The sequence below is a fragment of the Podarcis raffonei genome, chromosome 6 (genome assembly GCF_027172205.1).
Source record: "Podarcis raffonei isolate rPodRaf1 chromosome 6, rPodRaf1.pri, whole genome shotgun sequence".
NCBI lineage: Eukaryota > Metazoa > Chordata > Lepidosauria > Squamata > Lacertidae > Podarcis > Podarcis raffonei.
In genome coordinates, this window is record NC_070607.1 from 22,131,305 (window position 1) to 22,151,274 (window position 19,970).

Here is a 19,970-nt window from a genome sequence, read left to right on the forward strand (position 1 = left end):
CTCGGAGAAGAGGTAACCTCGCGAGAGTGAAGGCGTCCCTCAGGAGGGCGAGGACCAAAGGGAGCGTCCCGTCGCTCTTTCGACGAAGAACTGCGGTAGTCAATCGAGTTGGAGGGCTGCTTTGCTCTTTGATAGCAGGCGAGCGGAAGACTTTTCGCTTGTGTCAGTGATGATGATGATGATGATGATGATGATGATGAAGAAGAAGAAGTTGTTTATAGAGCGTCTAATGATGCCCACAGAGTGTTCATGACTGATGCCTGCGTTCAGTTTAGTGTTGTTGTTGTTTAGTCGTTTAGTCGTGTCCGACTCTTCGTGACCCCATGGACCAGAGCACGCCAGGCACCTCTGTCCTCCACTACCTCCCGCAGTTTGGTCAGACTCATGTTTGTGGCTTCGAGAACACTATCCAACCATCTCATCCTCTGTCGCCCCCTTCTCCTTGTGCCCTTCATCTTTCCCAGCATCAGTGTCTTCTCCAGGGAGTCTTCTCTTCTCATGAGGTGGCCAAAGTACTGGAGCCTCAGCTTCAGGATCTGTCCTTCCAGTGAGCACTCAGGGCTGATTTCATTAAGAATGGATGCGTTTGATCTTCTTGCAGTCCATGGGACTCTCAAGAGTCTCCTCCAGCACCATAATTCAAAAGCATCAATTCTTCGGCGATCAGCCTTCTTTATGGTCCAGCTCTCACTTCCATACATCACTACTGGGAAAATCATGGCTTTAACTATACGGACCTTTGTTGGCAAGGTGACGTCTCTACTTCTCAAGATGCTGTCTAGGCCTGTCATTGCCCTTCTCCCAAGAAGCAGGCGTCTTTTAATTTCGTGGCTGCTGTCACCATCTGCAGTGATCATGGAGCCCAAGAAAGTAAAATCTCTCACTGCCTCCATTTCTTCCCCTTCTATTTGCCAGGAGGTGATGGGACCAGTGGCCATGATCTTCGTTTTTTTGATGTTGAGCCTCAGACCATATTTTGCGCTCTCCTCTTTCACCCTCATTAAAAGGTTCTTTAATTCCTCCTCACTTTCTGCCATCAAGGTTGTGTCATCTGCATATCTGAGGTTGTTGATATTTCTTCCGGCAATCTTAATTCCAGCTTGGGATTCATCCAGCCCAGCCTTTCGCATGATGTATTCTGCGTATAAATTAAATAAGCAGGGAGACAAAATACAGCCTTGTCGTACGCCTTTCCCAATTTTGAACCAATCAGTTGTTCCATATCCAGTTCTAACTGTAGCTTCTTGTCCCACATAGAGATTTCTCAGGAGACAGATGAGGTGATCAGGCACTCCCATTTCTTTAAGAACTTGCCATAGTTTGCTGTGGTCGACACAGTCAAAGGCTTTTGCATAGTCAATGAAGCAGAAGTAGATGTCTTTCTGGAACTCTCTAGCTTTCTCCATAATCCAGCGCATGTTTGCAATTTGGTCTCTGGTTCCTCTGCCTCTTCTAAATCCAGCTTGCACTTCTGGGAGTTCTCGATCCACGTACTGTTTGAGCCTTCCTTGTAGAATTTTAAGCATAACCTTGCTAGCGTGTGAAATGAGTGCAATTGTGCGGTAGTTGGAGCATTCTTTGGCACTGCCCTTCTTTGGGATTGGGATGTAGACTGATCTTCTCCAATCTTCTGGCCACTGCTGAGTTTTCCAAATTTGCTGGCATATTGAGTGTAGCACCTTAACAGCATCATCTTTTAAGATTTTAAATAGTTCAGCTGGAATACCATCACTTCCACTGGCCTTGTTATTTGCAGTGCTTTCTAAGGCCCATTTGACTTCACTTTCCAGGATGTCTGGCTCAAGGTCAGCAACCACACTACCTGGGGTGTACGAGACATCCATATCTTTCTGGTATAATTCCTCTGTGTATTCTTGCCACCTCTTCTTGATGTCTTCTGCTTCTGTTAGGTCCTTACCACTTTTGTCCTTTATTATGGTAATCTTTGTACGAAATGTTCCTTTCATATCTCCAATTTTCTTGAACAGATCTCTGGTTCTTCCTATTCTGTTGTTTTCCTCTATTTGTTTGCATTGCTCGTTTAAGAAGGCCTTCTTGTCTTGTTCAGTTTAGTACCGGAAGTTTAAGCTGTTTTTCTAGATGCCCTTTGGATTGGGCATGCGCTGTAGGAGAAAGGGAGGTCCCAGTGGGAGGTAGAGTTCAAGTGCTGGCGGTAGTAAAGCGAAGCGGCTTCAGGTCGGTTTCCAGCCTTCTTTGTTTCTCAAACTTAGGCTCCCCCACCCACCTATTGTTGGACTACAACTCCCATGACCCTTAGCAAGCAGTATCAACGATCAGGGGTGATGGGAGTTGTTGTCCAACAACAGCTGGGGACCCAAGGCTGAGAAACAAAAAGCCATCGCTCGTTGCTTCAGTAGATTTTGAAACTGATGCTGTGCGGGTCTTGCTTCTATTTTTTGTGTGGACACGCAGTAAACCTTTAACGTTATTCATCTGGTCAAAGGCTGTTAAACAAAGGCTTTTAAATAAATTTCCAGCCGATCTATCCTCATGGCTTTTTGATTAATTTACTGATTTAATCCATCTATCCTTATGGCTTTTTGATTAATTCACTGATTCAATCCACATACGTTTTGCATACCAAATTATGAAGGGTGGAGACGTGGTGCTCTCAGATGATGCACAATCTGTTGCAAATATATTTAAATGTGTTGCCTGATTAATCAGGGACTGCTGTGCCCATTTTCCTCCTCTTGGCATTTGGGGTAGATAGAATTTAGGCCTGTTCTCTGTCCTTAGAAGTAAGAAAGAAGCTGATGTTTATATAAGATACAGCATAAGGGCTCTTTCTGTTAAAGACAGCATTGCATATATTTCTTACCAGTAATTCAGAATTTAATGCACTAGAAGAAACTCACTAGTAACTATGTTTTCTTCCACCTTTTTGGGGGGGTGGATTTAGAAATGTGACTGAATCATCACTATATAGCTATTCATAAATTACAGAGGGTATCTGTCACTATAGGTTGTAGAATGAATGGCAGGCTTTGGCCTGAATGAAAGCTTAATTTAAAAAATGTGGAAAGCACTATGAAATCACTTCATCAACGTTACATACTCTTCTATTCAAAATCTAGCCATGTGTGCATCAAACACTAAAATAGTAACAGGATATATAAGCCAAAATGCATTGCCTGTAAGCACAGATGATGCTCATCAAAGATAAATGTTGCATTTCATGGCTACAATCCTAATGCACACTTATCTGATGGAGAGCCACATTGCAATTGATGAGAATCACTTCTGAACAAACCTGGATTTGCTCGGGCCATCAACATGACATTTAAAAAACTCATGAATATTGGATTGATTAATTTTGTTTGCGGAAGTGGCTGAGATCCAGCAGTAAACCCTCCAATCTGTATATCAGAATATCATGCAGGTTGTGGGGTCTTCCATAATGCTGTTTATCTTTTACATCATGAGCACCTCTAGAATGAGAGTTGCTGCCATCATCATCATCTTCATCATCATATGGCCCACTTACTACTTTTCAAGGTTATTTCAGAATTTGGTCTTTCTTATCCTACTTAATATTACAGCCTGCCTTGCTTAGACAAAAAGAATACAGAATATATAGAATATAAGTTACAATGTGGAATATTGAGGCTGACAAAGACTTTGAAAATGGTTTGTTCTGTTAGTGGCAGGAAAGTGTGGCTTTTAAAATTCTGTAAGACCATCCCCATAGCTCCCTAGAACTCCTTTTCCTGGCAGAGTTCACTAGTGAAATGTAGAGCAACCCTGGATGGGTTATTAGATAAAATTGAGTTTTGCTTTAGAGTCAACTTATCTGTCTCATCTGTGCAGGTAGTTTTGGAAATTCCAATAATATGATTGAGTTTTGCTTCTCAGTTTAAAGTGAACATCAAAGGCACTCCAAAAACAGAATATAGAAACACTGAGGGCCTACCATTTTGAAAATCAAAATGGACAAGGAGATTCTGTTATCTGATTATTCAGTATAAAGTACTTTACTTTCATTGTGATTTTCTGGCGGCGGGGAGGAGGAATTTGTGGCTTATATTCTATCCTCTTAGCGGTTTGCAGGGAGATAACTGGGATGAATCGTTTGTGTGGGTTTTCTTTTTCTCTAAGCTACTTTTGTTCAGTGAAAATAAATGAAACTGACACAGTTTTTCCAAAACCCTGCATTGTACCTTAACTGTATGAGAATCAACTTACAAGATCCTTTAGAAGATAAATTATAACAACAAAGTCAAAATCCTATTCAGACAATAGGTTTGAAAAATGTTGTTAGTCCTTCAGGACAACACGTTAATCTTCACTCACTGATAAATAAAAAGTGCAAGTAAACTTGACATTTGTAAATCCTTTTAAATGCTCCACCCACTCTCAGGATACAAGAGTCTTTGTTTTAGAGTAATTTTTCACATTAACTAAAAACAGCATCCTATCTGTTGAAAGTGAAGGTGATGACTAGGGGGAAAGGGATGGTTTAGCATATCCCTAATCTGTAAGCTGATTGTTGGTAGCCATTTTGCACAACAAATGTAAACTATTGTTGTAATATTAGGTTAGAAATAGTGGGTTGGGGTCAGCATTGTACATTCATGATTTCCCAGAAAATAATGTCATCATGAATTTAAAAGACGGTGAGCCAGCCTGTTCTCTGAGGCAACAATAGGTCTGCCGTATTCCTGATGCGATGTTATAGCCAATGATACCCAGACACCATGTAAAAATAGGTATTGGTATGGTGTTCCGTTGCACCAGAAGCAGTTTAGTAATGCTGGCCACATGACTTGGAAAGCTGTCTGTGGACAAACGCCAGCTTCCTTGGGCTGAAAGCAAGATGAGCTCTGCAACCCCATAGTTGCCTTTGACTAGACTTAACTGTCCAGGGGTCCTTTACCTTTACGTCTCTCACGCTGCTTAAGGGCAAGAAAAGTGTGAGAGAGAAAATATTGGGAGGTTAGATGCTAAGGTGATGACTTATAAATAGTCAAAAGTGTCCTACATTGACAAAGTATTTTCATGAATTTCTAGCAAGACTCTTATTGATATTTGTTATTCCTGAGATTCAGACCTAGAGGGAAAATGATTGCAATAACAACATTAGAATTCAATTCATGCAATTGTCAGTTGACAAAATTAATCCTAAAATTCATATTTTGCCTATCCTTGGAGTTGACTCATCTTTTCCTTTCAAACCATTGTGTTTGCTTCGTGAAAACCTGCATTTTTATCACCAAAAATATACTGTTTGCAGCCATTTGACTGGATCTGGATCTGAATTCAATGATAAAATGTATATGCTTTACTCTGTTAAGAAGAGATGCATTTCACTGCCTAATATTGTTATGTATTGAAGTTCTCACCCTGGGCCAGCAGGGGGATACTGTAGATAGTTTTCACTCAGGTCCACGTCAGTTATTTTAGGCGGGAAACCCTGGGTTGTTGTTGCTACAATGTTGACAGCCGGCTGCCTATAAAAGCAGGCCGGCTGAGCTGTTTGCTGTTCAGTTCTGTCCAGCTTACAAGTAAAGAGCTGCTCTGGAGAAATCGCTGTGTCGTCTGCTATGTTCGCCCACAACTTAACACTGGCGACGAGGATGGGATTGATGGACATCAGAGCACAGCCAGATGCAGCCACCTCTGAGCAGAGCTGAATCACTGAGCGAAATCACTGAGCGAAAACACTGAACAGAACCAATTCAGAGCTGACTGTTCTGGCTAGAGCACGGTGTTCCATCCATCGCCCTTCACGCCGGCATCGGAATCATGGCTTCACTTGTGCCTCTACCACCGTTTGCGCCAGCCTCTGAATCATGGGACTCCTACCTCGCTCGGTTTGACTGCTACCTCCAAGCCAACGAGCTGACGCAAGTATCACAGGAGCGTAAAGGTAAAGGTAAAGGTACCCCTGCCCGTACGGGCCAGTCTTAACAGACTCTAGGGTTATGCGCTCATCTCACTCTATAGGCCGGGAGCCAGCGCTGTCCGCAGACACTTCTGGGTCACGTGGCCAGCGTGACAAGCTGCATCTGGTGAGCCAGCGCAGCACACGGAATGCCGTTTACCTTCCCGCTGGTAAGCGGTCCCTATTTATCTACTTGCACCCGGAGGTGCTTTCGAACTGCTAGGTTGGCAGGCGCTGGGACCAAATGATGGGAGCGCACCCCGCCGCGGGGATTCGAACTGCCAACCATGCGATCGGCAAGTCCTAGGCGCTGAGGTTTTACCCACAGCGCCACAGGAGCGTAAGCGGGGCCTATTCCTCAGCCTCTGTGGGCCTGAGGTGTTTGAGACGGCCCAAGCATTGGTTGCGCCTGAAGCAGTCCAGGCAACACCGTGGGACACGATCCAAGAGAAGCTCCGCAACCACTACGCACCAAAGCCGTCCAAGATTGCTGCCCGCCATGCGTACTACCACCGGAACCAGGCAGAGGGGGAGTCAATCAACAACTACACCACCGCCCTGCGACAGGCTGCAATGCACTGCGAGTTCCGAGACTTAGACGATGCCCTGATGGATCAAATCGTCTGCGGGGTCCGGGACATCCATCTGCAACGGCGTCTCCTCGCCAAGCCAGACCTCACGCTGCAGAAAGCCATTGAGGAGGCTGTGGCCTCAGAAGCTGCTGAACGCTCCGCCCAGGAGATCCGCAAGTCCAGCAGCCCGCGTCTTGCTAGGAAGCCAGTTCCAGTGCATCATGAAGAGGCCAGCAGTGATGAGGCATCCTCCAGTGAAGACGATGACGTGCACCAGACAAAGCGGGAGCGCAGAAAGTTCCAACAGAAGTCCAAGGGCCAACCGGAATGTGCCGGCTGCGGAGGCAACCATTCCCGTGCCAAGTGTCAATTCAGAGACGCCATCTGTAGGAAGTGTTCCAGAAGGGGCCACATCGCTAAGGTCTGCTGATCAGCTCTGTCTGACACCCCCCCTTCACCGACTCACAAGTCCAAATCTTCACTCCAGTCTGCCAAGGAAAGCTGTTTCGCTCTCACCAACTGCCGCTGCCCGTCTGGAACCACGATTGGCCAAACCGACTCGCCTCTGCGACGCAAGCTGAACGTCACGGTGCTCATTGAAGGAGCTCCATGTGACATGGAGATCGACACCGGGTCTGCCCTGTCCATCGTGTCTTGGAGCACCATCAAAAAACTGGTACCCAGAGTGTCCAAAAGGCAACTCGACTCTCACCGCGTACACCTGAGAGACTACCAGGGAAACGACATTCCCGTGGTAGGCGTTGGCCGGTTCCGGATCGCCTTCAAGGATTTTTCGGGCCTGCTCTGGTTGGTGGTGGTCGAAGGTCAGCGGCCAAGCCTCCTAGGGCTAGACTGGTTTGATGCCCTCGGCCTGGAAGTCACCGGCATCAACTGCATCTCTAACGCAGAGACTGAGGGTCTGGTCAAAGACTTTGCCGAGGTTTTTGACGGCACTTTGGGGCAGTATACAGGTACGCCCATCTCCTTTAGCCTTGATCCACAAGTCGCCTCCATCAAGCTAAAGCCACGCCGGGTTCCCTTTGCTCTCAAGGCTAAGGTGGACGAACAACTGGACAAGCTGATCGCCCAAGGAGTTTTGGAGCCGGTTGACCACGCCAAGTGGGAAACCTCCATCGTCACGCCTGTCAAGCCAGACGGGTCGGTGAGAATCTGCGCTGACTACAAGTGCACGATCAACAAGGCACTTTAGCAGCACGCTTATCCGGTTCCTGTTGTCCAACACCTGCTGCATTCCCTGGGTGAGGGTAAGGTCTTCTCTAAGCTGGACCTTGCCCAAGCCTATCAACAACTGCCCATCGATGATGCCACTGCTGAAGCCCAGACGATTGTCACCCACCGAGGGGCATTCCGTTGCCGCCGGTTGCAGTTCGGGGTGAGTGTGGCTCCTGGCATCTTCCAAAGCCTTATGGAGCGTCTCCTGCAAGGGCTTCCGGGTGTGGTACCATATTTTGATGACGTCTTGGTGTCCGCAGACTCACACCAGCAGCTGTTCGAGCGCCTCCGTGCCGTGCTGACCAGGTTCCAAGAGGCTGGGCTCAAGGTAAAGAGGGAGAAGTGCCAGATTGCCGTTCCACAGGTAGAGTTCCTGGGCTATCTTATCGACGCCTCTGGCCTTCACCCGACCACATCCAAGATCCGCGCTATCCAGCAGGCCCCCATCCCAAAGAACAAGACATAGTTGTATGCGTTCCTGGGGCTGCTGAACTTTTATAACATGTTCCTGCCCCGCAAAGCCATGGTGGCTGAGCCTCTTCACCGACTCCTCAGCACAAAGACGCCTTGGGCCTGGGGTCATCGGGAGACGGCAGCCTTCAACGCAGTCAAGGCTCTTCTTTCATCAGACCGTGTGCTGGTACAGTACAGTGAATCCAGGCCGCTGGTCCTTGCCTGCGACGCCTCACCTTTTGGCATCGGCGCTGTCCTTAGTCACCATTTTCCAGATGGAAGAGAAGCACCGCTCACCTACTTTTCCAGGACGCTATCTCCGATGGAACGGAATTACAGCCAGCTCGACAAGGAGGCACTGGCACTTGTGGCTGGAGTGAAGAGGTTCCATGAATACCTCTATGGCAGGACTTTTGACCTCATCACTGACCACAAGCCGCTCCTGGGCCTCCTCGCCGGTGATCGTCCAACTCCACCGGTCCTCTCGCCACGCATGCTGCGATGGACTGTTTTCCTGGCTGCCTACCACTACCGGCTCGTCCATCGCCCGGGGAAATCGATGGGCCATGCTGATGCCCTCAGCCGTTGCCCGCTTCCAGCGTTTGTGGAAGACCCGGCTCCAGCTTCATCGCTCCTCCTGATTGAGGATCTTCCGGCAGCGCCTGTATCGGCTGCCACTGTGGCCTCCGCATCTGCCCAGGATCGCACCATCAGCCGGGTGCTGAACTGGGTGTGGAGGGGGTGGCCACAAGGGCCTTTTGCATCAGAGTTCCAGCCCTTCGCAACCAGACAACATGAACTCTCGGCTCATCGCGGCTGTCTGCTGTGGGGAGACCGCGTCATGGTTCCCCAGGGACTCCGTCAGTGCGTCCTGGAGGCTCTGCACGTTGGCCACCCGGGAATTGTCAAAATGAAGGCGTTGGCTTGGTGTTACGTCTGGTGGCCTAACATGGACGATGCCATCACTGCCTGGGTGTCCGCCTGTCAAGCGTGCCAAGAGTCGAGGCCTGCACCACCGGCAGCTAAGGGACACACCTGGGAGATGCCAAAGACACCCTGGTCGAGGGTGCAAATCGATCTGGCTGGCCCCTTTCACGGCCGGACCTTTATGGTAGTGGTGAACGCCTATTCCAAATGGCTGGAGGTAGCCCTGATGCCCTCCACCACTACCGAGGCCGTCATCCGGGTGCTGCGAGTCCTTTTGGGACTGGGCATCCGCCATGCCCTAATGGCACCCTTTCATCCATCCAGCAACGGGCAAGCGGAGAGAATGGTGCGCTCGGCAAAAGAGGCACTGGCGCACCTGGACCAGGGAGACTGGCACAAGCAGGTCGCCGAATACTTGTTCATGCAACACATCACCCCTCATGCGGCCACAGGGCGGAGTCCTGCTGAACTGCTTATGGGCCGCCGCCTCAGGTCACCGCTTGACCGGCTGCACCCGGACTTTGCCGTGGCCGAACCCCCAGGCTGTGCCAACATGCCACGGTCATTTGTTCCAGGAAACCAGGTCTTTGCCCGGAACTATGTGGGGGACATTCCTTGGGTGCCAGCCACAGTAGTGGGAATCACTGGACCTCGCTCGTACCAGGTGGCACTCGAAGACGGACGCTTGTGGCACCGGCACATAGACCAGCTTAGGCGCAGGGTTGGGGACTTGGACACTACCGTGGTGCCCCCAACTGCGCTTGTGGCTCCAGAAGAGACACTTACAGATGGCGAGGCTCCACCTACACCTCCCTCGCAAACTGCCAGCGTGGAGCCGAACCAAGCCGCTTCAGAGGGTCTGCCAGACTTACCACAGACTCAGACCACTCCACTTGCTCCACCCACAGCAGCAGATCCAGGGGATTTGGTTTCAACGCCACCTAGGTTCGCACCACAGCCTCAGCAAGAATTGTGTGGCCCTCCGGACTTGGCTACCAGTCCCCGGCGGTCCGGCAGAGTTTCCAAGCGCCCAACTTATTTAAAGGACTATGTTGTTGGACATGTATCACTGTTGGTCTAAGTATGGGAAATGTAACCGATATGCTTTTGTGCCTAATTGAACCATTAAGTGTAATGCTGTATATAAGGAAACCATTACGATTGTAACTAACGCCTTATCTCGGTGGGGAGGGGTGTTATGTACTGAAGTTCTCACCTGGGCCAGCAGGGGGATACTGTAGATAGTTTTCACTCAGGTCCACGCCAGTTATTTTAGGCGGGAAACCCTGGGTTGTTGTTGCTACAATGTTGACAGCCGGCTGCCTATAAAAGCAGGCCGGCTGAGCTGTTTGCTGTTCAGTTCTGTCCAGCTTACAAGTAAAGAGCTGCTCTGGAGAAATCGCTGTGTCGTCTGCTATGTTCGCTCACAACTTAACAAATATAAAGTGTATTTTTTTTTTTTGCTTGTAAGTGTTTTTAAAAGCCAATAAGCTGAGTTGGTTTTGAGTCTGGATGTTATGAAGAAGAAGAAGAAGAGTTTGGATTTGATATCCCGCCTTTCACTCCCCTTAAGGAGTCTCAAAGCGGCTAACATTCTCCTTTCCCTTCCTCCCCCACAACAAACACTCTGTGAGGTGAGTGGGGCTGAGAGACTTCACAGAAGTGTGACTGGCCCAAGGTCACCCAGCAGCTGCATGTGGAGGAGCGGAGACGCGAACCCGGTTCCCCAGATTATGAGACTACCGCTCTTAACCACTACACCAAACTGGCTCTCTGAGATTCACTTTGCAATGTGAGTGAGAGAAACACAACAACTTTGCTTGCATAGTAGGGGTTTATTGTAGCAAATAAAATTGAGGTTCTGGATGCAGATACAGTGGTACCTCGGGTTAAGTACTTAATTCATTCTGGAGGTCTGTTCTTAACCTGAAACTATTTTTAACCTGAAGCACCACTTTAGCTAATGGGGCTTCCCGCTTCCGCCGCGCCGCCACTGCACGATTCCTGTTCTCATCCTGAAGCAAAGTTCTTAACCTGAGGTACTATTTCTGGGTTAGCGGAGTCTGTAACCTGAATCGTATGTAACCTGAAGCGTATGTAACCCGAGGTACCACTGTAATGCATTCAGCAAAGTTTAGTATGTCCTAGGGTTGCAAGTTTGCATACAGACATGTTTTGCAGGTGTCTTTCTGAAGTGAAGGAAAGGGGAACTTAGCAACATAGGATGCACAATGCTGCTTTAATTTTTAAGTACTATTCATATATGCTAATCCACTATTTTTAATAAAACAATGATGGAGTCAAAACTCCCCAATATATAACCTGTGCTTTATTATACTTCTCTAAATGAAACACCAACACTGCCAAGAAAAGTTTTCTTTTTTTCAATTTAGTATTGTTCAGTTGACCCCTTGCACTCCCTCTTTTAATCCCTCTAGTTCTGATGACGCTGTTGAAATATAAACTTAGGAAGCACAATTATTCCCCAGCTCCATGTTCCTCGAGGAAAGTGTGCATGCCACATCATCCCTTTGCACAAGCTGCCCACTCCTTCCTGCACATCTGGCCAGACTCCTCGCTGTTTTCTCTGCAGCTGGATGATAGGAAGGAATTGTTTCTGAGAAGTTGTATCGCGCCTGGACTAATAACGCTGTATTACGGAGTTAAAAGGGAGCATGTTACAAGGCAGAAGATTTACAGTCTCATTTCTTTCTTTGTGCATGTCATGTGCCTAGCTGGTCTGACTCTTCGTGCTGTTTCCAATTATACATGTCAAGGCACAATATTCTTGCAAACATGAATGAATTAAAGATGAAAGTCCGCTTCAAGCTGTTTTCCAAACCATTAGGTTAGGGTAGTTAAGACTGCAGTGCAGGACTGGGCTTTTTTCACAGCTGGAACTCACTAGAACTCAGTTCTGGCACCTCTCAGGTAGGTGCCATTGCCATTATAAGAGAACAAGGTGAGTTCATGGTGAGTTCTGTCACTTTTTTTTAAGAAAAATAGCACTGGTGCAAGATATGCTATCCAGTGGTGCATCAGGCTGCCTTGACATCCCAATAGTGAAGTAAACTTCAGGGGGTCATTTAACAGGAACATATGGGGACCCATATGAACCGACCTGGACCCTGCGACCATCATCTGAGGCCCTTTTCATGCGTCTACTCCATGAAAGGTCTAGAGCAGCGTTTCTCAACCTGTGGGTCCCCAGATGTTGTTGGACTACAACTCCCATCATCCCTGAGCTCTGGCCTTGCTAGCTAGGGGTGATGGGAGTTGTAGTTCAACATCTGGGGACCACAGGTCGAGAAAGTCTAGAGCATGGCAACATGAGTGTGGGCCTTCTTCCATGGTGGCTCCCCATTTGTGGAAAGTTCTTGCTTGGCGCTGCCATTATATATATTTAGGTGCCAGGCAAAACTTTCCTCTGTAACCAGGCCTTTAACTCTCAGTGGCATTTTAGAAGTGTGTTGGGTGTTTTTAATGTATTTCCCTCCCACTCCCCTGGTTTATATGTGTGGGGGTTTTTTTGTTGTTGTTTATTTAGTTGGCTGGTTGTAAGGCACCTTGGGGTGACCTGGGAAAGATAAAATGATTAACAAATTTAATAAAGAAAAAAACACAGAAGAAGCTTCCTTATACCAAGTCAGGCCATATGTGGGGTGCTTCACTAACAGGTCGCTGTGCCAGAATCAAGTCAGGGGTTTTTACCATGGCGGTCAGGGCATCCAAAGACATTGGGGCAGGACTTTCCCAGCAACCCACATGACCCCAGCATCTAGAAGAGCCCCTCCCAGACTGCTGGCTCCCTCCCCAAGATCCAGGTCTACATTCTCATCCCATTCCCTCTTCCCTTCTGACCAGCCCTGCCAATATGTCTCCAGAGGGCTCCGGACAGTGAAGTATTTCTTTGAGCAAATAAAGATATAGTAAAGCACTTAATGTAATAAAAAGTCCTCCTTCTTAGATATCCTCAGTGCTTGTAGTATTTCAATCAGGGCTGACCTCAAACATTTGCTGCTTGAGGTGAAGGACAAGATGTTGCCCCTTCCTTATTCCAGATAGGCAAGCTGACAACACTGGCAGCTGAATCTGGATTTCAACCATGGGTCTTCCATTGCACCTGAGGGCAGCAGGTTAGCTTAAGGAGTTCAATTTAGGCGACATGATGCACACATAGCTCTGTCCAATCCCCACCCCTCAGCATCTGCCACCTGAGGCGTCTGTTTCACTTTGCCTAACAGTAGGGTCGGGGCTGATTTCAAGAGACAAATGTGGTAACTTTTACATAAAGTTCTTAGGTTACTGACAAACTGTTGTAAAGAATAGCGTATATGTTAAAGATGTACCTACCACTCCTTCATGCAACTCCACAAGTGTGAGTGCTCTACTAAACCTTATTTTAACAATACATTATTTTATTTCTGGGGTAGAAAGCTTGCCCAGACACCTCAGCTGCAAAGTTATAAGTCTAAATGTACTGAGCTCTTTCATTTCTTCCTCTCCCTCTCTGCCCCCTACTCTGTAAGCATCCATAAGGAACACATTGTAGCAAGTGGGATAATTTATAAATCTTTTCCTGTGTAGTATCTTTCATTCCAGAGATGCTGACATGACTTTGGTTGGTAATTCTGTATGTCGTGACCACCTGGGAAGCAGCTGTCAGCCTGTAATTCTTTCAAGGAAGAGATACGTAGTTTTGTGTTGATAGAATGCTGAGTAAACCTACAGGGATAGACTAGGAAATGTTAATGCTCAACATATAATTGTAGATAGCTTTATCAGGTGACAAACGATGTCTGGGTAGGGGAGTCAAAATATCTCCATTGCAGCAATATATGTTGCCATCGCTATTTACTGAGGGTTAATTGCAACAAAACCTGTTGATTACTTCTGAAAATAAATAGCTTGGATATGAGGTTTTTATATGAACACCATGTTGTTGTTGTTGTTGTTGTTGTTGTTTAGTTGTTTAGTCATGTCCGACTCTTCGTGACCCCATGGACCAGAGCACTCCTGTCTTCCACTGCCTCCCGCAGTTTGGTCAGACTCATGTTAGTAGCTTCAAGAACACTGTCCAACCATCTTGTCCTCTGTCAGCCCCTTCTCCTTGTGCCCTCAATCTTTCCCAACATCAGGGTCTTTACCAGCGGCATATACATTTTATGAAATAAGCAAACAAATAAATTGATACACGGCAATCATGATTTCAGCAAATCCATGCAATCCAGGTTGATGTTTACTGAAATCTGCCCATAAGTCATGATTTGCAAAGCCGAACATGGCATGTGTTAAGTGACGCCCAACTTTTTGGCTTTCCTTGTTACATTAATCTGCTGGCATGGGAGCTATATCTGCAGAGCTCTGGTGACCTCAGTGCCTGGGGGCTCCAATGAGGGCAAAATATGCAGGCATCATAGAATTGCAGTGATGGTCTGCATCCATTTGTACAGTTCCCTCGTAGAGCTGCAAGTTCTCTCCAATGGTGCATCCATGGAGCACTGCCGGGTTGCAAATCTGGCAGCATCCCCAGTTCATTCCCAAGGTACATGGTAGCCTGCAGGTCCCCCCAGTTGGAACCGACTATCAGATATGATAAGGCTAATCTATACTGGTCAATTTCAAACGTTACAAATGCGTTATAATCATGTGACACCAGAGGGCACTGTAGAGCAATGTAAAATTGCATTCTTCTTTTAAGCGTTTTTTATAATCAGTATAGATCCAGCCTTAGTAATTAGTATTAGATGACTAATCATCTAATGCAACTAAGGTATGGAAATCTACTATGATTCCCAACTAGTAACATTTTCAATATGGCTATCATTGCCTGCCCCAGTTAGGGGTGTCATCTGTAATTTAGAAAGCCAGTTCAAAACATTAAATGGGCAAGATATATTACACTGCTCATGGTAATGAGAACAGACAAGAGAGAGAGAGAGAGAGAGAAATCTTTATTATTAAAAACATTTTCTTGTATGTTGGATATTACACAGTTCTGTTTATTGCTACGTAGGACTTAATTGAACAACCAAGCTAAACAAATTACATTTAACAAGCTGTGAAATGGACGAGAGCCATCTGGTTGTACAGTGTTGCTTTGTAACATTTAGACTGTGCAGAACCATTTGAACGGGCGGTATGAAACCCGGGAAGTCACAGGAAAGAAACCACAGAGCTCTGGAGACTGTGATAAAAGCTTCGGAAAAGACGCAGCTGAACCGCGGCTCATGCCAAATAGCTCACTCAGGACTCATTGAACAATCTCTTTCAGTACCCTTCCCTTCGCCGTCCCCCTACGCATCCTCTCGGATGCCGTTGGCTAGGAATGATTACAGAACCGCTATTAAAATTTGTTTTACATTCAGAGGAAATAAATTTTAAATTAGAAAGATGATTTTTTAGAAAGAAATTCAAGCAGGCTTGTAACTTGCCTAGTCACCTATGATGAGTACAAATCTCTAGGCGACCAGGAGAAGATGCTTTAGGAAAGTTCTTAATTTTTTTTTTAAAAAAATCAATGTTACTTTTATGTATATGGGTGGTGAGCAGGCTACCTTTCCCTCTGCCTTGGACAGTAACTTCTGCAGGTTTCTTTTCAAGGCATGTGGGATAATTCCATGCATGCTCAATGAGGCTTACTCACAGGATTCCAGCTCAAGCTTGAATGTTACAGTGCACAGTCAAAAGTACAGTGGTACCTCAGGTTAAGTACTTAATTTGTTCCAGAGGTCCGTTCTTAACCTGAAACTGTTCTTAACCTGAAGCACCACTTTAGCTAACGGGGCCTCCTGCTGCCGCCATGCCGCAGGAGCACAATTTCTGTTCTCATCCTGAAGCAAAGTTCTTAACCTGAGGTAATATTTCTTGGTTAGCGGAGTCTGTAACCTGAATCGTATGTAATCTGAAGCGTATGTAACCCGTGGTACCACTGTAATCTGATAGTTGAGTCCAGTGCTCTTTTTCTAGAAAAAGAGGTACCGGAACTCACTATGAATACCTCCCTTGTTCTCTTATAATGGCAATGGTGCCCACCTGTGAGGTGCTAGAACTGAGTTCTGGTGAGTTACGGCTGGAAAAAAGCCCTTGTATGGAAAATATGAAAAGTCTATTAAAGAATTTCCAGAAGAGAAATTGTATTATCATCCTGAATGTCCTGTAGCACTTAAAAAACACACATATGGATTGGTTCCTGAGAGGCCACCATCTTAAATCCCTCCTCCGAGCCTTGAAGACTTTCCCATGTACAGTGGTACCTCGGGTTACATACACTTCAGGTTACATATGCTTCAGGTTACAGACTCCGCTAACCCAGAAATATTACCTCAGGTTAAGAACTTTGCTTCAGGATGAGAACAGAAATCGTGCTCTGGCGGCATGGCAACAGCAAGAGGCTCCATTAGCTAAAGTGGTACCTCAGGTTCAGTACAGTTTCAGGTTAAGAACAGACCTCCAGAACGAATTAAGTTCTTAACCCGTGGTACCACTGTAATCACAAAATAAACATTGGATTTTGGTGAATTTATCTTTAAACTCAGCAGTCTTCAAAGCACATATTCCTGAATAACATTGCCAACATCAACTGGATGTTCTGAGTAGTCACAATCACCATGTAGAGGCAATGCATCAAAAAAGAACAACATAAATTAATTAATGCTAAAATGTTCCTTGTGCTTTAAACAGGCAAAATACATATCGACAAGAACAACAATCTTTGTTTCCTTTCTTGTCAAAATATTTTATTCTAAAAGATACCCGATTAACTGCAGGCTCCTATGCTTATTTACTCAATAGTAAGCATCACTGTTTTCAATTGGGCTTTCTCTCAAGAAAGTGCATTGAGAAAAAGCCTTCTCTTTTTATATCCAGTTGCTTGTATGCAAGGCATAGGCAATATCACTTTAAATTCCTGGTTTGACTCCAAACAAATTACCGCAATATTGGACAATCCCATAGCTTGGTAGAAAGGCGATCCTTAATTTAATTCTGAGCATAGCCTTCTCGAAATGCACAAATTTTAGTTGAAAGTAACAGCTAGGTGCCTTGTCTGGATTGTAATTGCTTTCGTGTAGAGTCGGAAAGCAGCCAGGAAACAGAAGTGGACCTTAACTTAGAAGGTTTCAAGTTTTCACTTGCATTTGTCGACAAAATATTGTCTCAAAATTATATTAGCCTTAATATCGCTACATCTCACAAATAATTCCCATGGAGGAATAATGTTACCTTGACATTGTATGCAGGGTGTGTGTGTGTGTGTGTGTGTGTGTGTGTGAGAGAGAGAGAGAGAGAGAGAGAGAGAGAGAGAGAGAGAGAGAGAGAGAAATATCTCTGTCATTTGTTTCACATTCCCAGCAGAGGTCACTCTCCACAGGCAAATGAAAAACATCCTTTACACCTACCTACACAGGGCACAGAAGATGCAAGCTTTCCCTCACAAATTCTCTCTGCTTTTTGATGTCTTTGCGGCTGCCAGTCCTGTCCAGATAAACTGCAGAGAAGCCAGTATCCGGAGGGCAGCTCTTTGATCTGTCCCACACCAGTCACTCCTTTGTAAAATAGGCTATGTTCTCCATTTTGCAAAGAATTAGTTGGCTTTTCATTCAGTCTTGGGCACGTTGGATATAAGTATGACTAATAAGAATAATGGTTGGACAGTGTTCTCGAAGCTACCAACACGAGTTTGACCAAACTGCGGGAGGCAGTGGAAGACAGGAGTGTCTGGCGTGCTCTGGTCCATGGGGTCATGAAGAGTCGGACACGACTAAATGACTAAACAACAACAAATAAGAATAAGAATAAGAATAATATGCCACCCATCTGACTGGGTTGCCCCAGCCACTCTGGGCAGCTTCCAGCAAATGAAAACAACAAACACAGTCAAACATCAAACACTGACAATTTAAAACAACATTTTTAAATGCAACCCCAAGCCCAATTTCTACAGCCATTTCCTGGCATGAGTTGTAACAGGTAGCATATCCCATATGTATTAAATTTCCATCAGGTCAGCATCCACATAACCAAGCACCACATTAATAATTAGCAGCAGATAAGGTGGTGCAAGAAAGCCTATTTCCATCATCAATTCTGTATCTCAGCACCAGGGGCGTAGCGTGCGTTGCCAGTGCCCGGGACGGAGTGCACATACATCGCCACAGAGATAAGAAAAGAAGAGTCGTTCAGTTTCTGGAGAGGTCACTTCCTGTTTCGCAAGGAGAAGCCCAGCAACAGATGTGCACAGCACCAGGTGTTGAAATTCTGCACACCAAACAATTTTGCACCCAGGGCAACCACCCCTGTACCCCCCTTCCCCACACCATGCCACTGTTCAGCATTTGCCACCTTTGTTTGTTCCTGCATCATAGGGCTGGTGAATCTATGGCCCTCCAGATTTTTTGGGGAATACAACTCCTATCATCCCTGGCTGGGGCTGCTGAGAGTTCAAAACATCTGTGGGGCACTAGATAGGGGATGGCTGGTGTACATATACCCAATAGCCCTGATTCTATAGCATCTCCGGTTTTATCTTTTGCGAAAAGATAGGTGCTCAACCAATGTCTCGGTCCAGTGTGGATTGTTATCACTGACAGTAATCTTACTAACCATATATCTGGTGCAATTCCCTCATTTACTCCAGTTGGGCATTACATGCTCCATCCCATTTTTAGAGCTGGGAGTTTCAACACAAATAGCTCGCCATTTGTGCTGTTAGCTCTTTTCAGAAGTGTATAAGCTATCAAGCTCTTCTATCAAGTTAATCGTTTCTGTCAGAGTAGTGGCAGTTTTTGGTGCTCCTTGCAAAGTGGAAAATAATGGCGCCGCTGTTGCACTAAATGCCCAAACTTGCCAGTTGCTTAAGGGGACCATATAGGAGTGACTAAAAGTTCTCTTATAGCGCCACTGAAAGTTAATGTTGCGTTTCAGCAAGCAGTGCCTCAAATGATCAGCAGTGGTGTTCCTTGACTAACCAACTGGATATTTGTCAGGTGGAATAGTAAACACGTTAGAAAGCATAGACCACATATGGTGAAGAGAGGAACAAGCAGTGGGTCTATTTGTTTATAATCCACACTTTCATAAAGTGGCTTACAATATACAAAATATAAAAAAAAACCACTCCATAAATATCCATAAAACGTAATTAAAAACATCAACAACACATCAGTAAATATTTGATGTACAAAGTCCTTGTGCAAAGTGGAAAAACTTACATGGGCACAACAGAACTTCCCCTTCCTCGCCTTCTGCTGTGTTCCCCCGACACTATCCCCAAATCTGGTCCAGAGGGTTTGGGGGAGACCCCAGAGCAGATATGAGAGGAGTTGAGGGAGCAGATATGGAGTCTTATAATTTTGGTTCTCTTGTAAGGTGGCACTCATAGCAGTCTCTGAGAAGGGCAATTGCCAGTTCTGCCCCTGTCTTCACATCATTTCTTACAATGCTGGTGAGCAGCAAGCTTTTGGGAATCCACCAAGAGGCTGGCTGAAAGAAACACCAAAACAATTTTATGTTTGGTGCTGCCATTCTTTAATTCCACCCACAATCAATGTGTTGCTTCTTCCCTTGGCAATGTTTTCACAGACTACGTAGAAAAGAGAGCTGTGAGGAGGACAGAAGAAGAGGGAGGAACAGTAGTGGCCATGTTTCAAAGACAAAAGAAAGAACTCGTCTTTTCTACGTTTGGAGGGTGCGTGGAAAAAGACCTCCCTACAATCAACTTTAGCGAACTTTTAAAACTGAAGGCAGTCTGTCATTTTGTGTAAATTCTCTTCTGCTTCTATAAACACAGCCGTAATCAATTAAAGGCCTACTTGTGAAGGGCCTATTGTGTGCCATTCCATTCAGACATTGCCGAGTTGTCTTTTAGACTGCCTGTGGGG